At 52.9% G+C, this 19,826-nt stretch overlaps 1 protein-coding gene and 1 pseudogene across 1 annotated transcript in view; one reads left to right on the forward strand and one right to left on the reverse strand.

Annotated features, from left to right (window-relative positions):
- Positions 1 to 19,826, forward strand: part of ATP5MJ (ATP synthase membrane subunit j) — a 425,762-nt gene that overhangs the window by 115,670 nt on the left and 290,266 nt on the right. The gene's annotated exons all lie outside the window — the stretch shown is intronic.
- LOC125995143 (uncharacterized) lies at positions 14,024 to 14,197 on the reverse strand (annotated as a pseudogene).

Raw genomic sequence — 19,826 nt, forward strand, 5'->3', positions numbered from 1 at the left:
TATTCATCTACCCATCCATTCCTTATGCATTCTTCCATCCATCTGACCATCCACCATTCCTCTACATCCATCCACCCATCCATAAACCTGCTCACATCTCCATAATCTAATCAAAGATTTCCTTGGCATGGTGCTGAGTAGACCAGGTTAGCAAAGGCCCAGCTTTACCCGGGAGTGGTGCCATCAGCTTTAGCAAATCAAACTGCATGGCAATGAGTTCAACCTGAGTTTCATCAGTGGTCTGGTGCTTGTCCACCACATGTGAAGCTTTGGATTCCAACATCAGCAACACACATCAAACACAGTCTGGGTTGGAGACAGTCTGGGCTGCTGACATGAGTGAGTCTGTCCAGTTCATGTGTGTGCTGGGAATGCAGGGTGTGCAGGCGGGCATCATTATCAATACCTGGTGTTTGAGCAGTTAGCCATGATGTCTCAAGATGGTTCCCTTAGTCTGGGCAGCTGCATGGGCCCCTTCTGTGCTGATGTTGTTGAAATTTCCATCAATGCATTGTGCAAGTCCAAGCAGCAGCCCGTGAGAAGGGGAAACTTAGCTGTTCTGGGCCCAGAGAGATAGCACAGTGGCGTTTACCTTGCAAGCAGCCGATCCAGGACCAAAGGTGGTTGGTTCAAATCCCGGTGTCCCATAGGGTCCCCCGTGCCTGCCAGGAGCTATTTCTGAGTAGACAGCCAGGAGGAACCCCTGAGCACCACCAGGTGTGACCCCCCAAAAAAAAAAAAACTTAGCTGTTCTGCTACAGTCACACTGTGGACCAGGCAGCTTGTGACTGGCTGGGCCAGAACAAAGGCTGGAGATTCGTTTCCAGGTGGGGGCAGCAGTATGGGCCGGAGCAGACACCCCCAGCTGCTGTTGTGCAGAAAAGGGTGTGGGCAGCTCCAGGACAGGAGCACATGGGGAGAATGGTCTCGGTGACCAAGGTTCCAGAGTGAGACTGAGCAGCTCAAGGACACTCCAGCACATCCCGTCACTCCTGTTACAGACACCCCTAACACTTGGCATCTCATGTGCTGCCAGCCTGGTGACATGTAGGCAGGGCAGTTTCCTTGTCTGTCTATCCCCTTCATGCTGGCCACAACTCTGGTGTCCCAACCTCAGTCTCTGCTTCTGGTACCCCCTTGTCAGACCAAACCAGCACCAGGTGCGAGTCTCAAGGCTATGGCCCTTCCCCTGCCCATAGCTGATGGGTGTCTGGTCACATCAGGGTGCTGAGGTACTGTGTGTCCCCTGCAGGAGCGACCTTCGAGGAGAACTGCCACTTCCTGTGCCTCCTCTGGATTATGCCTGGTGACCACAGTGCTGGACTATGCGTGCCTGAGGGCCTTGTCCAGGGTGCAGGGACTGTGCTGAGCAGGACCCTCTGAAGCCAGGGCGCTGTCACATGTGCAACCACAGTGAAGCTCCTTGAGGCGACATCAGACTTGAATGTCACCCAGCTGGGGCTGCTTGGCGTTGTTCCCTGGAGAAGATGCCATTGTGAAAATAGCTGGAAGTGCAGAACGTTCCCCACTCTGGTGGGGGGTGGGTGGGGACAGGGGCTCCTCTCGCCCGCCCTGTGAGTGATCAATCCTGTTTCAACCGCCATCTCTGCATATGATTTCCTGAGCACAGAGCCAGGAGTTTTCCCTGAGCAGGGAGCCAGGAGTGAGCCTGACCACTGCCAGGAGTGACCCTTGCTTGAGCACAGAACCAGGAATGAACTCAGAGTGTTGAGCCAGCCTGATCAGCGCTAGGTGTGGCTGATTGATCCCTCCCCTAAACCCCTCAGAGGAAAGGAGTTCCGGGAATGCCACTTTAGTTCCAGGAAGGTAAATGTTTCACTTTAGACATGGAGGCTCTAGGTCTAGTTTATTTATTGGGTGTCGGACCACAGCTGCCAGTGTGTGGACCCAGGGATCTAAGGAGGGGAGGCTGTGTGCAGGGCAAGTGTTTTACTCTCTGCGTCTCCGTACTGCAGTGGGATGGCTGGATCCAAGGTGGTTAAGAGCTTACACGGATCCCACTTGTATGAGACTCAGGCACCGGCTGCAGTACCTTGGGAGGAGCTGTCTGGCAGGTGTAGTGACCTTTGTAGTTAACAGGGTTAATGATTGTGTTGGTGGCGTCACAGCCTGTGTGTTGTGCTAATAATTGCATCACTTGCTTCCTGGGTTCCTGAGATAATGCCACTGTGGTCCCGGGACTCTGCTGGGGGTCCCCTACTTTTGATCCTGATTTACTAACCCCCGTTTCCCCCCCCCCCACACACACACACAAACAGTGGAGCTCTGCAACTCCCAGCCCTCCTTGGAGAGAAGGATCTTTGAGAAGTGTGTATCCCAAAGTCGCTGCTCCCACTTCTGTGACCACTAGCTCTGATCACCTCCTTTCTCCTTGACAGCTCCTTGGGGGTCTGAGTCCTGTCACAGCAGCTTTGACACTCTCTTGGAGGTGTCCAAGCATGTGGCCATCCCTTGTGACCTCTGTGTCCCTCCATGGCCACCCAGGGGCTGTCTGCTGTCATGGAGGGTCAACCCTGGGGTCTGTCCTGGCTCAGGTGTGAGACCCTATTCCTGTGAGCTGCCTGTGGGCTGAGAAGGAGATTTGCCCGGACACCTCACCCTCCAGTACTGGGGCCTCCCACTTGGGGGTGCTCTCCTTCTATCTCTCCTCGCATTCCAGCTGCTGGGCCAATGCAGAGTCCTGGGGCTACAATCCAGAACTGCTTGTCTGGGCGCCGGGGGCCAGGAGTTTGGGGTGTTGCTAGATAGGCAGCCCCCCAGTCTCCCTGGTGTTCCAGTCTACCTGGGGACATGAAGGGATCTGAGTGGTGTGTCTCCTGTCTCACCCAGTCTAGTTGCTGCCTCCCTTGGGGGCCTCCTGGCTGGACACAGAGTCCTTTGTTCTTGGGAAGAGGTGGGCTTTCCTGGGAAGGCCACAGCCTTTCAGGGCCTCCGTTCTGGGTGGGGGTTAAGAGTGAAGCCTGGGTTCTGGGCGAAACTTGGGGCTCCTGGGCAGGTGTCAGGCTCAGGATGGTACTTGTTGGGCTCAGTGGCTGCAGACAGAGGCCCTGAGATCAGCAGGCATGTCCTTGGCCCCCGTGGGTGCTGCCTGGCCCTCCCTGATGCTCTGCTCTAGCTGATATGCTTCTGAACTGGGGGGGCACCCCTGCATTCTCCAGCTTGAGGCTCACCTCCCTCCCTGGGAACACCAGGTCCAGCTCTTCAGTCTGGTTTTGCATCAAATAGTCCAACTGGAGCTCCTGCTGGCCTGGGGGGTAGGGTCTGTGTAGAGGGCAGGGTCTGTACCGGAGGGGATGAAAAAAGGAGCATGCTGGGGCGGGGCCTTACTGAGGGGCAGGCAATAGAGGGGCCGATGGGGCTGGGCCTAGAGGATAGGGCATGTACAGAGGAGTGGGACCAAGGTGGGGAGAGTTGAGGACCCTGCTGGGGAGGGACCTTAACGGGGGGGGGGGGGGGCGCGGCAAGGCATGTATAGGGTGGGGCCTTATAGAGGGGCAGGGTCAATACAGGGTGAGGCAGAACCCATCTGCCCTCCCACTAGGCCTACAGGGAGCCCGGCATGTCAGAGGGCTGTGGAACCTCCTGTCAAGTGGCCCTAGCTCACTGGTTAGGTTGCTGGTTCCCTGGAACTGTCTTGGGCTCGGCCTGAACAATCACTTGGGAACCTTTGCATCAGGATATGCCCCTGGAGCCAGGGCAGCCTTGGGCAGGACACCTGCCTTTCGAACCCACTCACTGTACCACGATGTCCTTTTCCCATACCGGGACCCCACACCCCCTCAGGTAGGTGTTCCGACAGCTGAGCAGGCCCCAACTGAGCCGGGCTGATGCTGTGCGTAGCCACTGTCCTGGGGTCCTGTGCATGGGGAGAGGCGAGTATGTGGTGCAAGGAGACAGGATGTGAGTGTGATGCATGGAGACAAGAGATGAATGTGAGCATGTGTGTGCATGGATATAGGAGGTGAGCATTTGGTACACCGAGATAGGAGGTAGGCATGTGCATGTACAGAGACAGGAGGTGAGCACGAGGGCACGAGGGTGTGCGTGCATGGAGACAGGAGGTGAGCATGTGGTGCATGGTAGATGTGCTTTTGCGTGTCTGGAGGTGACACTGGTGAATCAGTTTTTACAAAATGCCTTTGTCCAGTCCAGCTGTTAGCTCCAGACTCGAGATAAGACCCACCAAGACTGGGGCAGATGGCAGGAATGCAAAAGCAAAGACGTTTTTTTCATTTACTGGCATGCTTGGGCCGCACTTCTTGCAAGTGGCAAAGACTGAGATGGGACTTGCAAGCCCTTTTTATAAGGCTGCTGGGGCTTCAAACTAGGGGTAAAACTGTAAGTTCTTAGTACATATTGCATCAGCCAGGTTTAAACTGGTTGGCTGAAGTAATAAAGGAAGGTACCTGCTGGGCGCCTGTGACCTTGGCACACAGTTACATACTGTTTAAAACCTGCAGGTCCCTGGGTGTTGCTAGTTTATCTAATTGTCCTGGTATGTGTCCTCGGAGTTCCTGGAACTGGCTGTTCTGGCCTAGTCCCTTCTGCCACATATCTGAGTCCTGTCATGCTGCGGTTACGTCTATAGGAAAGCTAGATTGCAGAAGCAGAACAAGCAGTTAATTCTAAACTTACATTCCCTTTTAATACAGCTCGTATGCGGGGCTGGCCCATCCTACCCTGTCAGCTCACCTGGAGCAAGACTACTGCCCGCTTCTCCCCAAGACCCTAAGGTTCTCAGCTTGAGCATAAGCGGGGCTCCAAGGCCGCTCCTGAGGGCTTTTCTCTTCCTGGCCCATCTCAGCTTGCTTTTGGAGAGGAGTCCCATGCATGAGGCCTGGGCTGCAGACCTGAGCTGTCCCCTGGGGGGGAGGGTGGGGAGATGGTCCAAGGCCTGAGAAGGGTATGAGGGGCAAAGAGCCCCCATTCTGACTGGGCCTTTGTGTCTCTGGTAATAAGTCTGGGCTACTTGTCTTTCCACAGCCTGGAACTGGGCCAGCCGACCTCTGACCTTGGATGTGCAGAAGGCCCACTCAGGTTGCCAGCACCGCCCCTCTCCTTCCGGCCAGACAGCCAACCGGCCTCACCATATCCACCCCTCACCAGCCTCTCAGCACGCCCTTCACCCCGTTATGGTGCCCCTCCTGCAGCCCAGCACCCATAGCCACACCCTGCACCCATGCTAAGGATTCCATAGCATAGCCACGCCCTTCGCCTCTTCCCACCCTCACCCAACCCCTCGCCCTCACCACGCATTCACCCTTGACCACGCCTTTGCCAGGCCTCTCGGTCCCCACCACATCCTGCATCCTCCACATCCTTCACACCAGTGTGCATTTGCATGACCACACCCCTCAAATCATAGAGCTCCACATCCTTGCGCATGATCATGCTGGACCATCCTGCTCCATGGCCACGGCCCCCATTAATTACCCACCACGCCCCCATCCAGACTACGCCCTCTTCCTGGCCGCGCCCTCGTCCTTCCAGCCCCATAGGCTTTGCTCAGCTCTGAGCCGGTCCCTCCTGCCTTTCCCTGGCTGCTGGGCCTAGGCCACCCCCCACCCCACCTCCTGCATCCCCTGCATCTAGAAGATGGAACAGGGGGCAGGATCTGGCCTCGCGCAGGGAACAAGCTGGGCAGGGGCCGGGAGAGGGAATGGACAAGGTGCGGGCCTACATTCAACCTGGGATCCTGGGCATCCGCAGAGCCCTACTGGAAGGTCCGGAGTTACCCTCCGTCTGGGATGTCAGTGAGATCCGGGGTGATGCTATTCGATACTCACAGCAGCCTGAGTTCTGGGCGCGGTAGGCAGGGAGCCGGCATACCTGGCTGACTCAACAGAGTTTAGCAGTCCGACATCTCCACAGAGGCGGAAACTGAGGCCCTGAGGGGACAGCAAGGTCGTGTGGGGTGGCTTGGGTGGGGTGAGGTTATGTGGGCCTGGCCAGATTCATCTCCCTTACTGGAACCGGGCCATGACCCCTCCAAACTTTGCCCACATCCCTAAGCTAGGGGCCCCTCCCCACCAGGATGCTCTGCAGAGCCGGCCCATAGGACCCGTCAAGGTCCAGCCCCTCAGAAGACTCTGCTCTGGTTTGTGGGTGGGTCTACCAGCCCAGTGACCTCAGCCCCACACCCTCAGTGATGTGCCCAGGAGAAATGATGAGGTGCGGAGCTGTTTTAGGACCCAAACCAGGGTCCCCTTTGGCCCTATTCCCCACACCCTGTTAGAACAGGTGCAGGACCCTTTGGTCCCCTATGGTCTTTCTCTCCTTTCTCTTTCAGTCCCCTCATTCCAGACAGTAGGTGCGGGCAGTTTAGGGGTGGTGGGAGGTGGTATGGCCAGAGGCGGGGCTTTTCCAGTCCTGGTCCTTTCAGCAGGACACCAGGCTGAGAGCACTTTTGGGGAGGCATGTCCTGCAGCATGACTTTCAGCTGCCTCTCCTCAATGACTTCCCCCCACCTGGTGCTCTGACCCCACGGGGCTGTGGGGCAGGGTCGCATCAGCTGACTGCTGGCCAGTGTCACCCAGCACAGGCCATGCTGCTACCCACACATGACCAATGTATGACCCAAGTGCTCTCACAGTCCCCACAAATGCATGACCCATAGATGCTCTATGCATGCCCACATATCACACATCCATACAACCATATACCATGGTACATACACTATACCGCACACAAAACATCACATGTTTTATCACATCACAGCATACGCACCCCACGCAATCTGGAACACCAGACCACTACACCCCACTACACCCCACATCCCACGCCACGGCACATACAGCACCTTACACAGCTTAACACTGTAAGGGCTCCACATTCTGTGATCCCTCCCCAAGGAAATGGTCTGGAGCAGGGCGGTTGCCTCTGGAAAGGGGAGAGAGAGAGAGAGAGAGAGAGAGAGAGAGAGAGAGAGAGAGAGAGAGAGAGAGAGGGAGGGAGGGAGGGAGGGAGGGAGGGAGGGAGGGAGGGAAGGAGGGAGGGAGGGAGGGAGAGAGGGAGAGAGAGAAGAGATGCCTGCCAGACTGTAGATTTTATTGAATACAGATGTTACCCCTTCCCAAAGCCAAATGCTAATCTTACCTGGATGGTGAGATCCTCCCACAGCTGGAAGGGGTCTGTGGTTGGTAATTAAGAGTGGCCAAGGGGAAGGAGTGAGAGGAGATGCAGCAAGGGGTGAGAGGCAGACAAAGCAGGGAGAGATGAGAGACAGAGGCTGCTTAGTTTAAAGGCCATGTGAGGAATAGGCACGTGGTGGTTAGGATCTTGTAATAATGCTGGATTTCTCCTGAAACTTCATCTGACTGCCTGTGGATCATTTTCTCACCGATATCCAGAACCCACATACCCTCGAGCTGAAGGGGCTGCAGACAGCAGGCTGGGCCAAGAAAGGCCTCACCATCCATCCACGAACCACTAGGACTTTATAATTAAGAATTAATGCTGACCCAAAAACAAAAAAAAAACAAAACAAAACAAAAAAAGGGGGCCGACTAGATAGCATGAAGGTAAGGCATTTGCCTTTCATGCAGAAGGTCATTGGTTCGAATCCCGGCATCCCATATGGTCCCCCGAGCCTGCCAGGAGCGATTTCTGAGCGTAGAGCCAGGAGTAACCCCTGAGCATTGCTGGGTGTGACCCAAAAACAAAAAAAAAAAAAGAATTAATGCTGGGGCCGGGCGGTGGCGCTGGAGGTAAGGTGCCTGCCTTGCCTGCGCTAGCCTAGGACGGACCGCGGTTCGATCCCCCGGCGTCCCATATGGTCCCCCAAGAAGCCAGGAGCAACTTCTGAGCGCATAGCCAGGAGTAACCCCTGAGCGTCACCGGGTGTGGCCCAAAAACCAAAAAAAAAAAAAAAAAAAAAAAAAAAAAAAAAAAAGAATTAATGCAACATACAAGACCACCCTGGGTGGGGGAGTAAGGACAAAAAAGCCTATCCTGAGCCAGTGCTATCCACGTATGCTTGAGAATTGTAAAACAAGATGATTAATAGGAAAATCTATTTTGGGTGAAACCAAGTTGTAAATTATAAACCAACCACACACTCCACACACCACATTGCGCACGTTCTACTGTAGTATATGAAAAAGTTTCCATAAGATTATTCTTGAGGGCCCGGAGAGATAGCACAGCGGCGTTTGCCTTGCAAGCAGACGATCCAGGACCAAAGGTGGTTGGTTCGAATCCCCGTGTCCCATAGGGTCTCCCGTGCCTGCCAGGAGCTATTTCTGAGCAGACAGCCAGGAGTAACCCCTGAGCACCGCCGGGTGTGGCCCAAAAACCAAAAAAAAAAAAAAAAAAAAAAAAGATTATTCTTGGAATTGTTGTATATAAAAGTATTTCCTTAGAATTAATTGTTCTGTGGCTATTGCCCCACCTAGCCCTTCCAGGTGGGAGCGCTGTGGAGTTGGCAATAAATAGCTTGATGGACAGGGGAGAGGGGCCCTTTTTCGAAAGCTGCAGGCTGCAAGAGGATTCTTTGCCCAATCTTTTACACCCTATCCTTCTTGTCTGTGTGGATTATTATTTGCTGCGGATAAATATTACCAAGATCTCCCCCCGAAAGGGGACAAGGGGATGGGAAGTAATTTCTCATTCTGGGGACTGTTCTTGGATTCACAAATACCCAACAAAGGATTGAACAGCCCAGATAATTTACATTCTTTTTTTTTTTTTTCTTTTTTGGTTTTTGGGCCACACCCGGCGGTGCTCAGGGGTTACTCCTGGCTGTCTGCTCAGAAATAGCTCCTGGCAGGCACGGGGGACCATATGGGACGCCAGGATTCGAACCAACCACCTTTGGTCCTGGATCGGCTGCTTGCAAGGCAAACGCCGCTGTGCTATCTCTCCGGGCCCAGATAATTTACATTCTACAACACTATATGTCAATCGCATGCACCACCCCACATAGCACATCTACCATTAACATACCATACACCATTCACACCTGACATACCCCATATCATATACCACACACATCACACCCATCACAAAACCACAGGCCACACACCCACCCATACCTCACACGCCACACGTCACACACCACATCACAGACCCCACTGCAGACATACACCTTCCATGCCATATGGGCACTTACGTACCACACACATTCCACATTCACCCCACACATACCACACACCCCATACAGATCACACTAGATGCACCACACTAGAGGGCGGTGACACCGGCTTCTGCTATCAATGTTTAATTGGAAATTAATATTTATGAGGCCTTGAATCATCACATCATGTAATCATCAAGCGATCACCAAGCATGTAATAGGCATCATGCTCAAACATACATACACAAGCATACCAAACACATCATACACATTTGCCACACCACACACATCACATAAATTGCATAAATCATACAGATGGGGCCAGAGCGTCTTCCTTGTGTGCGTTAGCCTAGGACAGACCGCGGCTCAGTCCCCCAGCCAGAGTCCCATATGGTCCCCAAGCCAGGAGCGATTCCTGAGCGCGTAGCCAGCAGGGACCCCTGAGTGTCACCAGGTGTGGCCAAAAAACCAAAACCAAAAAAAAATTGTACAGACGCCATACCCACATCACACCCACCACGGACACTACATACCACAGACACAATACCACAACGTAGTACAGACACACACCACACGCCACACAGAAACCACATACTCACCGCATTTCCACATTAAACAACCGCACATGACTCGATACCACTGACCCCATATACACAGACCACCACACACCACAGTCAAATGCATAGACCACACACAGCAGTCACACATACTACGCACTGCATACATGCCATATCATGTACCACGCACAGCAGGAAAATCGAGTGCCTTTGTTGTGGCTCATGCTTTTGGCCTGGGCCCGGCGGTGTGAACACGGGGTGTGATCTGAGGGCTGCCAGTCCTGATGGCACAGGTGTGTGCACAGGTGTAATCGCAGGTGTGATGGCACAGGTGTGCGTGCAGGTGTGTGCTCAGCATCCCCCTGCTCCTGCTCGCCCCATTCCCTCCTTCCGTGTCCTGGTCTCTTCTAGCCACTCAGTTGGACCCCAACCCTAGTGAAGGCCTTGACTTGGGAACTGGTGAGCAGAGGGGCCTCCGTGGGGTTGAGGACGGTCGCGCTTGCAGTTTGGGGGTCTTGGGCCATCCAGGTGGTGTGGGGTGGCGGTGAGGCCCAGGTCAGAGGCTGCACCCCGACATCCCCGGTGCCACACCGGGTCCTAGCAAGTTCAGCTGGGCAGCTTGGACCGAGCCAGCGTGAGGGTGGCTCCTGGGGGCGGCTCTGAGTGGCTGAGACCCCATCCCGGCGGGTAGGAGCAAGGGGACTCCTTTCTTTTTTTTTTTTTTTTTTATTTTGAATTATGAGAACAAAAGATGCAAAGAAAGAGGACAAGGTAAAGTTACAGTGGAAGGACAATCACCCATAACATAATTCTCAGAAGAAGTCCCCTTGCTGATATCTTAATTTTGAACTTTCAGCCAAAGAACATAAAGATAAATAAAACAGGGCCTGGAGAGATAGCACAGCGGTTTGCCTTGCAAGCAGCCGATCCAGGACCAAAGGTGGTTGGTTCGAATCCCGGTGTCCCATAGGGTCCCCCGTGCCTGCCAGGAGCTGTTTCTGAGCAGACAGCCAGGAGTCACCCCTGAGCAACGCCGGGTGTGGCCCCAAAAACAACAACAACAACAAAAAAGATAAATAAAACAGAACCCATGTACAATGACTTTGTCCCTCAGAAGGGACTCCTTTCAATCCTGTGGGCGACGACTCGTCTGCAGGGCCGCGCTGTGCCCGTCGTGCCCACACGAGGGCGCGCGTGCTCCACCGGCTCTGGGCGCCTCTTGGGGCGTTTGGGGGACGGGGGAGACCGGTGCCCCAGGCCGGGGCTGACGTGCCGCCCCACCCCCAGCGCCCCGCGGGAGCCCACCGCCTCCCCCTGAATAATGCATGCTGCACAAACTCTGTCCTTGTGAATATGTATCACGCGCGTCCTCAAGGCCTCATAAATATTAATTCCCAATTAAACATTGATAGCAGGCGCCGGCGTCGCCTCCCTCAGAGGGTCCTTTTGAAGCGGTGCCTGCTGGCCGTGGACTGGGGGTGCTCTCAGGGGGTCCCCACTGCAGTCTGGTACCCCAGCACCGGCCAGTGCTCCAGGCCCTGCGCCAGCCTGGCTGCTCCTTAGTGGGGCCCCACGAGGGGTGCAGGACAGGCAGAGGTAGTCTGAGGGGGACATGGGGTGCCTGTCCCTCACGTTTGGGGTGCAGGTTCTTATGAGGAGCAAGCTGGCCCTGCGGTGCCTGTCCCTCACGTTGGGGTGCAGGTTCTTTTATTTGTTTGTTTTTTTTTGGTTTTTGGGCCACACCCGGCGGTGCTCAGGGGTCACTCCTGGCTGTCTGCTCAGAAATAGCTCCTGGCAGGCACAGGGGACCCTATGAGACACCGGGATTCGAACCAACCACCTTTGGTCCTGGATTGGCTGCTTGCAAGGCAAACGCCGCTGTGCTATCTCTCCGGGCCCTGGGGTGCAGGTTCTTATGAGGAGCAAGCTGGCCCTGCAAGGTGAGGCATCTAGGGCAGCCAGGCCTACATCTCCCGGCTGAGCCCCGAAGTGAACACTGCCTGTCTAGGAGCTGCTGTGAGGGCTGTGAGGGGGTGGCCAGCCCCCCCCCCACGCGCCCCGGGAGGGATTCCATCTGTTCTGAGGGCAAAGGCGCTCTCCGACTGTCCCCTGGATCAGCCCTGTCCTGACACTGCCCTGCATCTAGCCAGAGCCCAGAGCCCGTTAGCAGGGGTGCTGGGGATGAAAAGGGAGCTGAGGTGCAGCCCCGTGTCCCCGTGTCTTCCTGTGTCCAGCGCTCCCCACCATGCCCCAGCCTCAGGACTTCTCCCGTGACTCCTGTGGGGTTTGGGGTTTTGGTCCCCTTCCTCACAGCCCCCCACCCTATTTTCCTTTCTTTGTTTTTGGGCCAACCTGGCTATGCCCAGCAGTTGAGCTCTGTGCTTAGCAGTTACTCCTGGCTCTGTGCTCAGGTGTTCTGCTGTCTCTGTTCTCAGGGATTGCTCCTGCCTGCTCAGGGCTCACTTCCTCCTGGCTCTAAGCTCAGAGGTTACACCTGGCTCTGCTCTCACTCCTAGTGGTGCTGGGGGACCCTATGTAGTGTTGGGGATCCATCCTTGTTGACGGTGTCCAAGTTGAACACCCTACCTGCTGTACTATCCTGTCGTTCCCCTTTCCACCTTCACTTCTTCCTCGCCCCTCAGCTGACCCCCAAGAGAGGTGCATAGAATTTGAGGGCACAGGAAATCCTCGTTTCAAGGAAGAAGGAATAAAGAACCTAGCAGATATCACTCTATTTTCTAAATGCTTATAAAGGTATATTAGTAGCAGCAAAAATAGATTTCAATCAAAAAAGGATTGAAGGAATTTCTATAACTACAGCACAGCTTCAAATAGTATCAGCTGGGCCAGCTTCAAATAGTATCAGCTGGGCCAGGGGCGGTCCACATGTCCCTGCCCGGAGCCACCAGACTTCCAGCACAGGACATGGGAGAGGGGACATCAGTGGAGGGTCCATGTCCTCTGGGTGCGCCCAGACTCAGGAACAGGCTCGTGCTCAGGTCAACCTCACCCTGGCCTCTCGGACATGGCGAGAAGAGGTTGTGGGCACCATGGTCGGGAACAGTGGAAGATCGACTCAGTCACCTGCTTCTATGTCTCTGCCATGGCCTTGTAGAACTCTTTGGAGGGTGGGGTCACTTCCTGTCAAGCCTCCTCCCAGGCCCCATTTCGGCCGCTGTCCTGGGGTTCTGAGCTCACCTTTGCCTGGAACCTGGCCTCACTTCATCTATTTAATCTGGTGCAGCATTCCCTTTTCTTTGTCAATCACTATCCGTCTCTGTCCTGCCAGTCCTTCCTGCTGCCTCCCCTTCACCCCACTTTTCCCAGTAGCTGTGCTGGTTTCTGCTCAGGAGCTCTGACTTTGTACCCAGTGTTTGGCAACTCTCCCCTTGGGGCCTGCTTTGTATTCTTGTCAGGTGACTGCATCCCACTGATCCTGGGATTCTGTCAGATCACTACATCACTGATCCCAGGATCCTTTCAGATCACTGCACTGTTTCAGGTCACTGCACCCCTTTCCACCAGATCACAGTTATTGCATCATTGCACCCCACTGGATCACCAGATCCAGAAAATTCCTCTCCCCTCCATATCCTGCTGCTCAGCTTTGCCCTGCATTTCTTGCTCATTCTTGGTTTTGATCCTATAGGTGTTGGGTTAAGCTGGAGTTTCCCACCCTGTCCCCTTTCCTAGAGACTTTGGAGAGTTTTTCTGATACTATTTGAGGCTGTGTTCATTTCTTTTTTTTTTTTTTTAATTATGTGAACAATGATGCAAAGAAAGAGGACAAGGTAAAGTTACAGTGGAAGGACAATCACCCAAAAAAAGAGTTCTCAGAAGAAATCCCCCTGCTGACACCTTAATTTTAAACTTACAATCAAAGAAAGATAAAACAGAACCCATGTACAATTACTTTGTTTCTCAAGACCCCAGACTGTTGTACATTATAAATTTTCTTAGCGGTACACAAAGCAATCTAAAGCCATAAAATTTATGTAACTCCTTAAACTTGAAGACATAGTAGTTTTTTGTTTGTTTTTGTTTTTTTTTGTTTGTTTGTTTTTCAGTCCATACCCGTTTGATGCTCAGGGGTTACTCCTGGCTAAGCGCTCAGAAATTGCCCCTGGCTTGGGGGGACCATATGGGATGCCAGGGGATTGAACCGGGGATAGAACTGCGGTCCTTCCTTGGCTAGCACTTGCAAAGCAGCTGGTCCCAAGACAGTAGTTTTTTACATTTCCATGCACATGCATATTAGTTTAAGTTAACCTCAAAAGTTTAAGTGGTTTTTATTTTAAGGTTTAGAGACAAAGGAGCACAGTAAAAATGGTGTTAGAGTGGCAATTATCGTTTGCATAGGCCCACCAAAGTATGGGGGACTCTTTATTTTTAATTAAAAATTTTCTCTCACTACCACAAATTATGCAGTCGAGTTTCCCACATTTGGGGAAATCGCAGGGGTCAGCACATCCAGAGTGCAATGAATAAGCCATGCCCTGGGGAAACCACCCTTATGATCATGGTATCTCCCCTGCCAGGTAAGTATGAGGCTGTATTCATATTCTATAAAAATTCTTTCAGTCCATGGGCTGGAGAGATAGCTCAGTGATAGGACATTGCCTTGCGCGAAGCAGATTCAGGACAGATGGTGGTTTGAATCCCGGCATCCCATATCATCCCCTGAGCCTGCCAGGAGTGATTTTTTTTTTTTTTTTTTTTTTTTTTTTTGGTTTTTGGGCCACACCCGGTGGTGCTCAGGGGTTACTCCTGGCTGTCTGCTCAGAAATAGCACCTGACAGGCACGGGGGACCATATGAGACACCGGGATTCAAACCAACCACCTTTGGTCCTGGATTGGCTGCTTGCAAGGCAAATGCCACTGTGCTATCTTTCTGGGCCCCAGGAGTGATTTCTAAGCACAGAGCCAGGAGTAAACCCTGAGCGCTGTTGGGTATGACCCAAAAAACAAACAAAATTCTTTCAATCCACACCAAATGCTTTTTTTGATTGAAATATATTTTGCTTGCTATTATAGAGCATTTAGGAAACATAGTAATATCTATTAAATTCTTTTTTTCTTCCTCCTTGAAATGAGGACTTTTTGTGTCCACTCATTCTATGCTCCTATCTTGTGGGATTTTGGCAAACGTCCATCAAACTTGTACATCCAGGCCTGGTTTTGTTTCTTAGGAGATAAGGTTTGTTTCCAGAATTTCCTTTCTGAGAGTTCCCATTTCCTGGGTCCCTCCTCTACCTTCTGTTGTATTTCTTTCTTTCTTTTTTTTTCTTCTTGCTGTTGTATTTCTCTCAACATTTTTTAAAACTTTATTTATTAATTGATTGTTGGTTTATTTTGGGCCACACCCAGCGGCGCTTAGGGGTTACTTCTGGCTCTGTGCTCAGAAATCACTCCTGGCAGGCTTGGGGGACCATATGGGATGCTGGGAATCAAACCAAACCCCTCCAGGGTTGGCTGCATACAAGGCAAATGCTCTACCACTGTGCTATCTCTCCAGCCCCTTTCTCAAAGTTTTTGCCTCTGCTGGTCCTTATCTCTTGTTAGAGAACACCTTCTCTCTGCCTAATAGGGTGCAGTGCCTTTGGGCCCTGAGGTGGAGGGGGCGATTGTCCCAAATGGGGGCAGCTCTGCTGGCAGGACCAGGCTTGCAGGAATCAGACCCATGGGCTCAGCGCTGAGCAGCCCCATCTTGCATGGAGTGTGACCTGGGGGCAGCCTCCCCTCATTTCCATCCGTGCCCTTAGGGCAGAGTCCACTCCTTTTTTCTTGTTTTTGTTTAGTTTTGTTTGTTTTTGCCAAGCCCAGCAGTGCTCAGAAATCACTCCTGGTGGTGCTCAGGGGATTCTATGCAATGCCAGGAATCAAACCCGGGTTCGTCATGTGCAAGGCAAACAAATACCCTCCCTGCTGGTGCTGTCTTTCGGGTTCCTGGCCCCCTCCTTTCCAAACTGACTGTGGGTGTCCTGCTCCCTTCTGCCCCTCCTTCCCTTGGTCTCTGACACCTACCTTGCTTCTCTGGGAGTTGGTTTGCTCTGCTGCTCAGAGCTGATCAGGGTGTGGGGTGTTAGGTAGCCCTGTTGGAGCCCCTGATGTATGTTGCTCCCTTGAGGCTCTGAGGCCCCCCCCCCCCATGATGGTCTGTGCATCACTTCCAGCCTGTTTCTCCTGTCTCTGTGTTGGGGTGTTGGGGCATAGCACAGCAACAGACGCACCCGCACTAAGAGCCCCGTGTGCTTGGCCAGGCTGTCACTTGGGGTGGCTTGGGGGACCCAGAGGCTCTGTGTGCGTGTGTCCCCAGCTCCGTCTACCCAGATCGGAAACTGCTCCCAGATCAGAAACGTGTCAGCAGGTGGCTGCGAGCTGAACGAGGGTTCATCTCTGTTTTCTGGGGCCATTTGCATAAATATTATTTGCCAAAAGCAATTAGTGGCTCATCTGCATGTGGTCAGCGGCAACTCTGGCTTCTCAGGGGACAGTCCTGGGCCTGATTCTGGGTTTCCCTACACCTCAACCCAGGAGCTCTTCCTGCTCTGGTGCTTCTCTGCTTGCCTGGGATGGAAGAACCAGTCAGGGGACAGGGTGGGTGGGTGGGAGGGTTCAGGCTGTCCCTAGGGCCCAGACAACCCCAGTCCAGTGTGTGTCCCTGACACCAGATGGTGAGAAGGACAAAGCTAAAGGCAGGGGACATAAGACAGAACAGGGTGAGTCAGGGGGTGCAGGAAGGGGGCTCCAGGGCATGGTACCTGCTGTGCCCATTAAGCTGCCTAGGGAGCAAATCTTTGGGGGATAGGTGGGGACTCCAACTTGGAGGAGGTGATATTTTGGAATTTTTTCGAACTGAAGGCAGGTGTCAGCCCCCCGAAGGGCCTACCAGGGGCCAGGCAGGAGACACTCCAGCCCCTGAAGGTGCCAGGAAGTTGGAGCTTGCAGCTTAGGGACCCAATTCAAAGGTGGAGGCAAGTGGGGCTGGATCATAGAGCAGGGCCAGGCTTCAGGGCTCTGCCATCCTGGTCTTGGGGGTCTCTGAGTTCCAGGAGGCGCTGCAGGCTGCCAGGACAGGAAACCCCAAGCTGGCAGGGAACCCAGAGACAGGAGAGAAACAGTCCAAAGTAAGACTTGATTTTCCTGTTGTGGGTTTGGATGCACCCAGAGGTGCTGAGGAGCCACCTTAGGGGTGAACCAGGTCAGAAACAGCAGTGGAAACCTGACCACTCTGGAATGTCTCTAGCCCTGTTTGGACACAGCCCTCCACATCTCTATATGCCTGGCAGTTGTCGGTGGTCTAACTCTATACCGTTTATGGTGCTATTGTTATAGGTCTACACTGTTGGCTGGCTGTGCTCTCACTGCTGCTGGAACTCAGGTCCTGGGGGAAGTCAATCCTGTTGTGCCATCTCCTGAAGGCCTCTAGGAATAGAACAGGACAGATAGAATAGGAATAGAAAGAATCTGGCTGTGGAGGACCGAGGACCATGAAGGACCAATGAATCGGCCTGGTGTCACAAGAAGGCAGCCAGGGCCGCCTGGTCACATCCAGCCCACACAGGGCCAGGGCAGGGAGATGGGAAGGGCCCCTTGAGACTCAGTGGAAACAGGTGGCCAGGGAGGGATGTGAGAGTCACTGGAGCAGCACCCAACTCAGAGCACCAAGACTGGTCCGGGAGATGTCAAAGCCCCAGGACAGATGCGGGCCTGGAGCTCCAGGGACAGTGCCTGGGTGTTATGAAGGCTGGTCAAGGCTGACTGCCCATTGAGTCCTGGCCTAGCCCCATCTTCTGACTCAGACCCCAGCACAGGGCTGGATGTTCGTCCTTCCTGCTGCTGGCCCCATGTGTTGCCACTTGTCTAGTCACAGCTCTTTCATACAGAAATCAGACAGAGTCAAAAATGGATTTTCGGTCAGGGGTATTGAGCAGCTTCTTAGATCTTACTGAGTCAGCCTAACTTATTCTCTGCTGCTTTCCCTGCTACTTTTATTAGTCAAGGGTTTAATCCAAATCACCTGAGGGCAGGGGTCGATGTAATTAAGGGTACCCGTGCTAATTAACTTAAAGGTGAAAGGAAAAAGTAAAGTGATTTTATATGTGTATGACAATGGAGGAGAAGAAAGAGGTTTCAAAATATGTCCTTTGAAGAAATCCCAAGCCTTTCCAGCTGGATTATGGGAGAAAAATTCTGAAAAATCTGATAGGGTTTGTTGAAGGGACTCACTGAGAGGTAATATGCATTCTACTTTTTTGGAATTGGCAGGGCTATTATGTCAGGATCAAAACCTAACAAAGAAACTGCTCTGATCCTTGCTTTGATGATAAGTGCGGAGATCAATTCCAAACAGGGCACAAACGTGTGAGGTTGCTTATTGTGTAAATAAACCCATTCCAGTGGCTCAGTCAGCTGAGCAATAGCGCCTGTAGGAGAATGAGTAGTTACAAAAATGAAAAACCACACCTTTCTCCTGGAAAGGTAGGACTTTTGGAGAGGGTCCATGAAGAAAATTCAATTCCTTTTGGGCCTTTTGAGTTAAACACTTGGGGCTATTTAAGTCTGAACCCAGGTGTGCAGCCCTCCAGGCCCCCATTGCACAGAATGAATTTGGAGTTTTCCATATTTTTCACAGATGAGGTTTTTCTTAGTAGCAGTGGAATTCCCTGGCCTTCGATGGCTAACCAGAGTGAGTCTTTCAAAATGGCAAAGTCTCAGCCTGCCCTCGAAGGTTCAGGACTATGGTTGTTTGTCCAGCAGGTCACTTGTCACTCAGCTGTCACACCTCCCAGGATTGGCTCTCCGTTCATGTGGAGGTGCAAGATTGGCTAGTCCTTTTTTGTGGAGACCAGGGATTGGCCAGCCCTTTCTTATGGAGACTTGGGATTGGCCAGCCCCATCCATTGTGTGGAAGCCTCAGTTTGGCCAGTTGTCAAGTGGCGCCCATGTAGAGGCTCAGGACTGGCCAACCCTTTGCGTGGCGACCCAAGTTTGGCCAGCTCCTTGGTGTGTATGTGTGTGTGTGTTTATGTGTGAGTGTTATGTGTGTGCATTTATGCATACTTGTTTATGCGTGTATATGTGCAAGTATGTGTGTGTCCACAATGGTGGTGCTGGCTTTTTTTGTTTTTTTGGGGTATTTTTTTATTTGGCCACACCTGGTGACGCTCAGGGGTTACTCGTGGCTGTGCACTCAGAAATTGCTCCTGGCTTGGGGGACCATATGGGAGGCCAGGAATTTAACCCAGGTCCCTCCTGGATCAGCCGCGTGCAAGGCAAACACCCTACCACTGCGTTATTGCTCCAGCCCCAGTGGTGGTGCTCTGGGCAATTTTATGTCTGATCAGCTTGGAGGCTGCACTTCCTTGTGACCCCACCTACACTGGACACTGTGTCCATGGCAGGCACCATGCAAAGTGGAATGACCACTTCCCGGAGACATGGGTACTCTCTGGGCACAGGAAGAGCCTCAGCGTGGAGTGACAAGAGGACCCAGGTGGATACTGACCCAACAGTTGCCGGTTTTCCTAGCTAGGCAGCTAACACTAAAGCATCTCATCTCTCTCCACAGGAAGAGGCGCAGGGCTAAACTGCACCTTGTCAGTATGGCCTTCTCTGCTCACTCTGTCTCTTTTTTGTTTTGTTTTGGGGCCACACTCAGCAGCATTCAGGGGCTACTCCTGGCAGGCTCGGTGGTCCTTATGGGATACCAGGAATCAAATCTGGGTCAGCTGTGTGCAAAGCCAATGCCCTCTTTGCTGTGCTGTCTCTCCACATTCCCACTCTCTCTTGAAATGTGCTTCCCCTCTCAGCTCCCATCTGCCAGAAAACCCTGCTCACATGCCCATGTCTTTGCGTGGGGTGGTCACACCCAGCACAGCCCTGGGAACAGGGAACAGGGAGGCCATTAAGTATTTGTCCAAAATAGGGCAGCCAGTGGCAGGCGAACTCATCATTCTTAGGAGCGCTGGCAGATATTGGGAGGAATAAAGCAGCTCTGGATGTGCAGACAGGGAATAATATCCGTGACATATTGTTGAATAAACAACCAACAAAACAGGCTAGGAGCTGTGCAGGACAGGGTGTGAGTACTAGGTAGTTTTTCCGCTTAACCAACCCTCTGAGAAGGTACAAATCTACCACCAGAAGCGTTAGAGATGGAGCCAGGATGCGT

The sequence above is a fragment of the Suncus etruscus genome, chromosome 17 (genome assembly GCF_024139225.1).
Source record: "Suncus etruscus isolate mSunEtr1 chromosome 17, mSunEtr1.pri.cur, whole genome shotgun sequence".
NCBI classification, from domain to species: Eukaryota; Metazoa; Chordata; class Mammalia; order Eulipotyphla; family Soricidae; genus Suncus; species Suncus etruscus.